The sequence below is a fragment of the Brienomyrus brachyistius genome, chromosome 1, assembly GCF_023856365.1.
Source record: "Brienomyrus brachyistius isolate T26 chromosome 1, BBRACH_0.4, whole genome shotgun sequence".
NCBI classification, from domain to species: domain Eukaryota; kingdom Metazoa; phylum Chordata; class Actinopteri; order Osteoglossiformes; family Mormyridae; genus Brienomyrus; species Brienomyrus brachyistius.
The window spans coordinates 6563446-6573056 of record NC_064533.1 but is presented as its reverse complement, the minus strand read 5'-3'; positions in this window follow the sequence as shown (position 1 = coordinate 6573056).

The window sequence follows — 9611 nt, the reverse complement described above, 5'->3', positions numbered from 1 at the left end:
TGTGTGTGTGTGTGTGTGTGTGTGTGGGATAAAACACCATTACTGATGATGTGCCTTTGACATGCAGTTTTTCTTTTTCACAGTGATTAAATCAAAGAAATCTGTTGTAGAGAAAGATGAGAAAACACACGAGGTAACAGGTACTGATGGGGCGGAATGATTCTTCAAATCCCTGTAATTACGGTAGCATGCATGTTAGCAGTAATTTAATCTAACGAACTTTTACGCATGTATATGTAATAAAAGCCGGTCAGTGCTCCCCCTCCCCCGCTTTCATCCACACGCATTCCTGCAGATTACGTGTCAGATCCCATAACTGGAGAGAAGTGATACCTGCAGGTTTAAGCACCCATCTGCCAAAGCAAGTAGACCCAGGGGTCCCCTGTAAATGGTGCGTTTGAAAATGAGCCCGGGAATCGCCGTGATCCGCGCACGTGTTTCTCTTTAAGAAGGCGGTCTGTGCGCTGGATCGCCATTTTACCCGATAAGGACATCAGAATATTCATCTGGATGTCAATTGTTTAAAGGTTTGATTTGCCAAAAAAAGTTATAAAATGTATAAATTCATAAACAGTGAGTTGCTATTTTGCTGCATGTTTTAATAATTCAACTTCTATCTCTTTCTGTTTTTGAAACGCACTGCGCTGACGACGTACTGCCTGATGGCTGCACCTCGCACTGCACTGGTTCATCCTAGGGGGCAAACCATCCCGATATTACCGAGCCCTATATAACCACTGGGCCCCAAGCCCCCTACCATCCTTCTAAGTCCTGACTGCCAGGGTCACCCCCAGTCCTGGCAATGGCTGCTCTAAGTGGGCCAGGGGCTGGTATGGAGCCCGGAGGTCGAGATGCAGCATGACGGTCCTATGCCGCTCCGGCTTCCACACCCTGTGCATCACCTCAAATATTCTCTCCAGGACTTCCCTGGGGCCTCTCCAGTGGCTCTGCAGTTTGGGCAGCCGGCCCTTTTTCCAGATATGTCAGTACACCAAAACAGTCTTTGGGCAGGAAGGCTTGTCCCCGGCAGTGGACGTGACACACCCATTTCTGTCTGGTCGTGGCCGGGTCTTGAGGTTCCTTGACTAGCCCGTACATGGTACACGCGCACTGCTGAAGCTGGATCGGATAGTCCAGTCGTGGTGCCGCTGGCAGCTCCGGCTTAGAGGCCGAGCCAAACACCAGCAGTTCATGGCCAAATGTGAGGGTGGCGGGGGTGTCGCTAATGCTCTCCTGCACTGTTGTGTGATAAGTACAGGGGAAGGACCAAGGGAAGGAGGGCGTCCCAGTCACACTGGTGCTGGTCGACAAGGATCACCGTTTGTGCAGCTAGGGTACGGTGGAAATGCTCTAGTAGCTTGTCCCTCTAAGGATGAAGGTGGGCAGTGCCAGTGTTAGGTGTCAACACCTCTGCCAACACCACACCCAGAACTTGCGGCTTGAAATTCCTCCTCTGGTTGCTGGCCATCTTCACTGGGGTCTTGAAGTGGTGGAAAATCTGCTGTAGAAGTTTCATTGTTGTGGTGGTGGCGCAGTGGTCTGGAACTGCATGTACCTTGGGCCACAAGTCCATGACCATGAGTATGTAGCGGTTCCAGGCATCGGTGCAGGGAAGGGTGTCCAGGATGTCCGCCCCCATATGCTCCATGGGGGTGCCCACTAGGTACAGCTGTAGGGGAGCACAGGACTGCCAGCTAGGACCCTTCCAAGCCATACAAGCATAACAGCAATGCATTAACAGCCTGGTGTCCTGCCAGCAGCCAGGCCAGTAGAAGTGCTGCAGCAGCTTCCCCAGTGTCTTCTTCACCCCAGAGTGCCTGGCTCTGGTGGTTCCATGCACTGACTTCAGCATGATGGGACACTGACTCCAGAGCACCAGCAGCTGCAGCAGTTCCCCTGCACCATCTTGCAACCAGCAAGTCCTTATGCGCCTCCACAGTGCCCCATTGGGAGTGGTAGGCTTTGGTCTCAAGGCAGAGGATAAGATCGCCTCACAGGCTGGTTACCTGCCCTCGTTTTGCCATTCCCTCAACCTAGCCAACACGGGGTCACTGCACTGCTCTGTAATGCGTATATGGGATTGATGCCCTGGCATCCTTGTCTGGGGCTGTGCAGGCAGCAGCTGCTGCTGTGGCAGGCTGGTTCCACTTCTCTGCTAAGCAGCAGTAGTGACAGGTGATGCTAGAACTTGAAGTTGAACTCCCCAGTGCCTCTAACCAGCCAGCAAGTAGTCCCTCTGGATTGCGGAAGCTCAGGAGCCAGTTAATGGATGCATGGTCCATCCATAACCAGACTTGTTGGGTGCAGAGGTAGGGACAGAAGTTCTTGCAGGTCTGCACCACAGTCTGCAGCTTCTAGGCACCTGCCTGCCACCAGGGGCAGCCGGTGCAGATGCAGAGGGATGGGCTCAGGCATCTCCCATATCAATGTTATGTTGCACGAGGGCACTGGGCCGGGAATCTTCATTCCTGGCAGTGAAGATGTCCTGAAAGAAACTCCACAGCGTGTTGAGATAGTTCAAGGTTACTTTATTGTCATCAGCAGCTTCATACATGTACAAAGAATGATGAAACAACGTTTCTCCATGGCCTCGGTGCAACATATAATAACATATAGTACACTGAACATCACAGTAACAGGGCGTGCAAGGTGCAAACAGACAGTAAATAAATAGTGCAAAGATAATAAATAGCGCAGAGATGTAAACTTCATATGATTTGTGCAGTCGCGCAACGCAGTTGGCGGGATTTACCCCAACATGAGACACTACATCGTCCCGCTACTCCACCGTCGATTTCTGACTGCTGTACTGCCACAGTCTATGCTGTCTGAGGAGACGGTCCCGCCGCGGTGCTACTGTTCCCTGCTGTCCTGGCTGGAGTTGTGGCTGTGTTGCTGGTGGAGGCTTGGCAGGGGGTCCTGTCCACCAGGCCGTCAACATACAGGCTGCAGGCCTCACCAATCCGTGGGATTGAACTGCAGCGTAGCTCCACCTGCCTGGCATTTCTCAGCTGCTCTTCTGGGTGAGGGCATGCTGCTTTAGCGAGGCAGTTGCAGGTGATGTAAGTGTGGAGGACCAGCTCCTCCTCATGCACTACCTGGGTGGAAGTGAAGGTAGATGTACCACATGCAGTCCCCATACTTTTTCTGGTGTGCTTCATCTTCCCCTCAGACTATCGCCGGCCATACTGCCGCTTCAGTGGGTTGATCAGGGCCTCACAGTCAACTTGTTCCCTGGCAGAGAGGCTTAGGACACAGTACCTCCCCTTTTGTGACTTCACCAGGTCCCGGTTCCAGGGGCCCTTTCCTGTCATAGCCCTTCAGTTTTATGGGGGTCTTAGCCGCGATTTGATGTTTCCCCGCGTCATGTTGTTCCTGACTGTGGCGCTGTCGCTCGGGCAGGTAGGGGGCGGTAGTGCCATCAGGTCACCCCAGGAAGGGGTAGTGCTCAGTTCCTAGAGGTCTCCTCAGGTTCACTGCACCCCTCAGCAGCAGGTTTCCAGAAGCTCAACAGTTTTCTTGCTGAGCTCCTCTACGTTCTGTCAGGGTCAGTGCCCGTCCGACCCTGTCCTATGTGTCTCGTCCCTTTTGGCCAGCAGACATTGCTGGTCATCCTGTTTTCCTCCACTCTGTCTCATAACCCTTCAGTTCAGTCTGTTTTCCCTGATTCCTGGGCCACCATGTAGCTCAATGGATTGAGCGTATGGCTCAGAGACTGTTCCCCTCCAGTCATGATCACAGTTGTGTAATTTGTAATTGGGTTTTCCTTATTATCTGTTCCGGTTTATCTTTATGTCTTTGTTTTGGCTTACTCTGCTTGTGCCTTTCTTTTTGCTTGTACTTTTGTTCTTAGTCTTTCCTGGTTTCGTTAGTCTCTGTGTTAAGGTTCCATAATTACTGTGCTCTTAACTGTAAGTTACTCCACCTGTTGCTTATTGTGCAATGCATGTGCTGATTGTTTTATTTTTTTTGGTTATGCTTCGCACCTGCCCGTTGTAATCTGTGTAGACTTAAGTGCCCATCCTCATTCTATCATAGTTATCGTTACTCCATGTTAGTAGCCGTGGTTATCTCTCAGTCTAGCTCCCAGTTTTACTCTGTATTAAAGTCTGTTACTCTGTGACAGATTTTTATAAAATTGAGTCAAAGATACAAGTTTTATCACATTTGGTCCCCACAATGTAATGTATATCTGACCTACTGTACACACACACACACACACACATTATCTACAACATTAAATACTACACATGACATTACCATATGGCACAATATCAACACAATACACACCAAATATGCACAATTATTTATATTATGTGCACTTGGCCGCCACGTTGTCCGATGCGCATCCCCAGTGCTACAATACCATTTTCATTGTTCATCACACTGCAGAAAATAATACATTTTGCAGCATGTAATCATCTCTTCAACTGGAAACGTGATTCCTCTCCTAGCAATATTTACCTTTTCACTTTGCCTACAGTAGGTGGGAAATGTCCAGCAATGTCTTTTACAGGCAGTTTATGCTGCTTTTCTGTGGTAATGTGAATAATTCTCTACACGCCGCAAAATTAATTGTTTGCTGCATTTATAATGCAGAATAGACCTATTGAGTTGAACCAGCTTGTAAAAAATACTGAGGAAAACAAATAAAAAAATGGTGGGGTGGGGGGGGGGGGGGAGCACATGACAAACCAGCGAGTCATGACGTCTTCATCAGCATTTTAAAAATAAACATGAAAAGCAGCAAGTGGTCATAGGCAAAGCCTATTGCCAGAGGTAGCTGTAATGCAAAATCAAAATGATAAAATTCATGTTAAGCTGTTTTTGTCTTAATAGAAAAACATGTAACCATACTATGAAAAACAGTGATACAAGAAAACTACAACATTTCTCTCAAATAATGTTTCTCTCGCATTTCAGAAACCTAATTTCAAATTCACATTTTGAACATAGTTTGGTGATATAGCCTGTTTCACTTACACTGATTCATGTGGGGGTGGCATGGTGGTGCAGTGGTTAACACTGTTGCCTCACACCTCTGGGACCCGGGTTCGAGTCTCCGCCTGGGTCACATATGTAGAGTTTGCATGTTCTCCCCATGTCATTGTGGGAGCTCTTCCAGGTACTCCGGTTTCCCCCCACAGTCCAAAAACATGCTGAGACTAACTGGAGATGCTAAATTGCCTGTAGGTGTGCATGTGTGAGTGAATGGTGTGTGAGTGTGCCCAGTGATAGGCTGGCCCCCCCTCCTGGATTGTTCCCTGCCTCGTGCCCATTGCTTCCAGGATAGGTTCCGGACCCCCCGCAACCCAGTAGGATAAGTGGTTTGGAAAATGGATGGATGGATGATTTGTGTGGCACATACTATTAAATTTTTTCAGTTTCTGTGGAAGAATTAATGGTTAAGGGGTCTGTCTTTGAGTATTAGCATGGAAATATGTTATTGACATCTTGTGTTTTTGTGTGTATCTTGTAAATTGTCTATAAAATTTAATTACAGTTTTCTGCATTTGAAAACAGTGTTTAAGACCCGCAAAGTATGAGAGAGGTTTGGTTTCCTTAAATTGTTGTTTCGGACATTGAGCTACATTAAGCACTTTTCCACATTAAGCATTTTTACTCCAATATAGGCTTAGGACAGTTTTCATGGCACTTTTGCTGCATCCTTTGCTGTGGCAGTTAGCAATGTAGTAAGTACACTATACTTCCAAAAGTATTGGGACACCTGCCTTTACATACACATGAACTTTTATGACGTCCCATTTGTAATACACAGGCCTTAATATGGAGTTGGCCCACCCTTTGCAGCTATAACAACTTCAGCTCTTCTGGGAAGGCTGTCCTCAAGGTTTAGGAGTGTGTTTATGGGAATTTCTGACCATTCTTCAAGGAGAGCATTTGTGACCCATCACTGCGAAATGAGTCTTATGGGTGCAGTTCTACCAGTGTGACTTAAGACTCATTTCGTGGCGACGGGTCACATTTGTGAGGTCAGGCACTGATGTTGGACGAGGAGGCCTGGCTTGAAATCTCCGCTCTAAATCATCCCAAAAGTGTTCTATCGGGTTGAGGTCGGGGTTCTGTGCAGGCAAGTCAAGTTCCTCCACACCAGACTCGCTCATCCATGTCCTTATGGACCTTGCTTTGTGCACTGGGGCGCAGTCATTGTCATGGTTCCGGGCGGGTTTTGAGTGGGGACGAGGCATAGTGCAGGTTGGAACAGAAATGGACGACCCACTGACGGCTCACATGACAAACAGGAACATATTAAACAAAACGGAACACAGTAAGAACACTACAAAAAACCAAAAGGACCACAAGGGGTCAAAAAACTAAAAGGGGGTAAACAAAGACTAAATTTACAAAGGGAATCAGGAATCAAGTAGGCAACAAACCATCACAGCAATCAGGGAAACACACAAGGTCAGGCACAAGAACGGGCAACAGGTGACACAGATTAATTCAGGGAACTGAACAGGGAAACTAAGAACTAACCAAGAAAACAGGGAAACAGAAACTAACAGTGTAGAGTATCAGACAGGTAGAAACACAAGCACGGGCAGAAAGAATTTAACCAAAACCAAATACAAAGTCACCAGACATGGGAGCTAGAAAGTCATACTGTACAAAAGAAACACTAGGGAACAAAATACAAAAAAAGGAGAAGGCAGGATTTGAAGACAGAACAAAGGGATTTGCAACTCGCCACATGCTCAACACGTTCAGCCATCTGGCTGACAGGAAGCTGAGGACACACAAGGACTGACAACACGAGGGACGGGATGACCAGCAATGCCTGCTGGCCAAACAGGGAAGGGACACGGGGTGGAACAATCGGAGTTGACCCTGACAGCCATGTTGGAACAGGAAGGGCTGCCGTCCCCAAGCTGTTCTCAGAAAGTTGGGAGCATGAAATTGTCCAAATGGCTTTGAATGCTGCAGCATTAAGAGTCCCTTTCACTGAAACTAAGGGGCCAAGCCCAACCCCTGAAAAACAACCCCACACCATAATTCAAGACTGGACTTATTGCACGGGTGGCATCCTATCACGGTACCAGGTTTGAATTCACTGAGCTCCTGAGAGCGACCCATTCTTTCTCAAATGTTTGTAGAAGCAGTCTGCACATGAATTCAATGATTTGGAGGGCTGTCCCAATACTTTTCACAGTATAGTGTATAATACTGGTAGCATATGATTCCGGTGTGTTCGGTTTGCTTAAATCAACATCATTAAGTAAACCTTTATGCTGTTAATCTCGCAAAAGTCAACATAATTATTTAGGAGCTGCAGCATTTTTTTGAACAAGTACAACAATCAGCGAACATCTGCGGGACTGAACAGACAGTATTTAGGTTAATGTGAGTACATTGGTCTTCCTGGACATACAATGCCAAATGAGAAACACCTGCGTAAACGGACTGCCTGTATCCCCCTGCAGCCCAGAGCTGGGCATCCGTATCTGGGATGGGGTGCTTTGATTCCCCCTGCACCCACGGGGTCCAGCGTCCCTATCCAGGATGCCGTGTCTCTACAGTAGGTCCGGCACCGTTATTTCGTGTCAGGACAGCCAGTCTCTGTAAATTGGATACGGAATTTTAGTCAAGCAACTGATTCGTGTAGGCTACACTGCAATATTTTTACTGATTTATGTTTCATGGAACTGGGGGAAACCGCAAAGCCATGGATTTCGTGGGGATTTTGCCAAGCATTGCCTTCAATGGTTTTACAAACACAAACGTGTTTTCTTTTCTTTAATTGCATGCACATGCGATCACGAGGTTAAACAACAGCTCGCAGGCAAGGGGTCCATAATAGTTTGGGGTTGCACAGTGACAGAATTGAAACCACACCATGATTTCACCTGGTTTGCAATAGAATCTGTTAAGTCAGTCAGACGTTAAAATAACAAGTGATCAAAAGGTTATTTGACTTATAGATTGGGCAATGAAATTAAGTACAGCTCAAAGCCACATTTATTTTCTTTGCTTTGGTGACGAGAGAAATGTTATTAAAAACGTGTCTTAGCATTTTTAAGGAGGTGGAATTTGTACAAGTGTCCAGATTTATTTGTACGTGTGTTATACATTTGAACAGGTCTCACTTTATCTACAGTTCAGTCAGAGCTTCATTAAACATGCTTTGGTCATTTCTGAACTTTAGTGCCAGGTTACACCAGCTTCAGTAGGTGAAAGTGGTTCTGGCCAGCAGCCCATCTACTTATCCATTTAAGATGTACAGTAGAAGGTCATAGGTTTGGTTTCAACATTGGGTGGCATCAAATCAGCCCCCTTAACACACATGGTACTTTCACAAGTACTTTGACACCCACATCCCTACCATCTACACCCAAATCTGCTCCCTTGGATGCTTCACACCTGCGTTTGTGTGACAGCTTGTCTAGAGGCTTCCTCGTCCCCCACTCCGCATGTCCGACGTGGTCCTGATCTTCCTTAAATGTTTAGAAGCTGAGGCCATTTGCCTAGCAGGGGAAAGGGAAGGAGAGCTGTCACGTGAGGCGAGGTGACAGCAGAAAGATGCAGCTCTTACGGTTACTGTTGATATGAATGATTTCCTGCACATTATTAAGCCAAAGCAAACGTTTCTATTATTTTGGAATAATGAACTGTTAAAGATCTCGCTTAAGATCTTGACGAGGTCCAGATCTCATGCTGTATCACGTCTTATAAATGAAGGCGACAGCCAGTCTTGATGTTTTCTGGACAATGTTAAATGACACAAAGCCATGGAGTGTTTATTCTATTTGTCGGGCATGGGAGAAATTTGGGGGGGGGGGCAGTGCCCCCCTAGTTGCCTGATTCGAAATTGCAATTAATTGCCAATTTAGATATCTTTTGCTACATTCACACTGTTATGTATTCAAATTAAAATGATCTAAATCCCTACGTCGTTTTCGAAACTACTTCCATCCACACTGTTTGAAATGAGTAAAAACGTCGTAGCTGTTAGCCTACACTGGGCGTGCAGAAATCCAGTCAGTGACCAGTATATTAGTGTCTTTTTGTGCAAATACAGCATGTACACTGTGTATCGTCGTCTTTAGCTGCATGTATGTCAGCAACAGGGAAAGTACTTCATATTCACCATGTTGGAATACTGTTTACTTCTGTGTAGGTTGACTAAATGATCAGTTACACTATGGGTGTTTCTCAATACCAAGAATGCAAAGATCATAGCTGTACCTGTTTTATGTCATTTTCCATTGCCGAAGACCAGTTCCAATACTAAGAACATAAGTACTGAGGACGGTAAAATTCCCCAGATGTTGGTCTTGTTCCGCCCCAAATATCAAGGATACGAGACCAATCCCATGACTCATTGCGCCCCATGTTCATTCTTTGAAGGCAAGTTAGCAAGACCGGTCTTGCCAAGACCACAAGTAGTCTTTGCATTCTTGGTATTGAGATTCACCCCATACTTTCGGTCTTGTGAACCTGCCTGCAAAGAACGATTTTGAGTTGCATGGGCAGTAACGACACCCATGGATATTTTACCATCCTCTGTGCTTCTGTTCTTTGTATTTGGAATTGGTAAGGGTGGGGCTACGTGTCAGGGTGCGTGTGGGTGCGATCGCTCAGGCTAGCGAGCA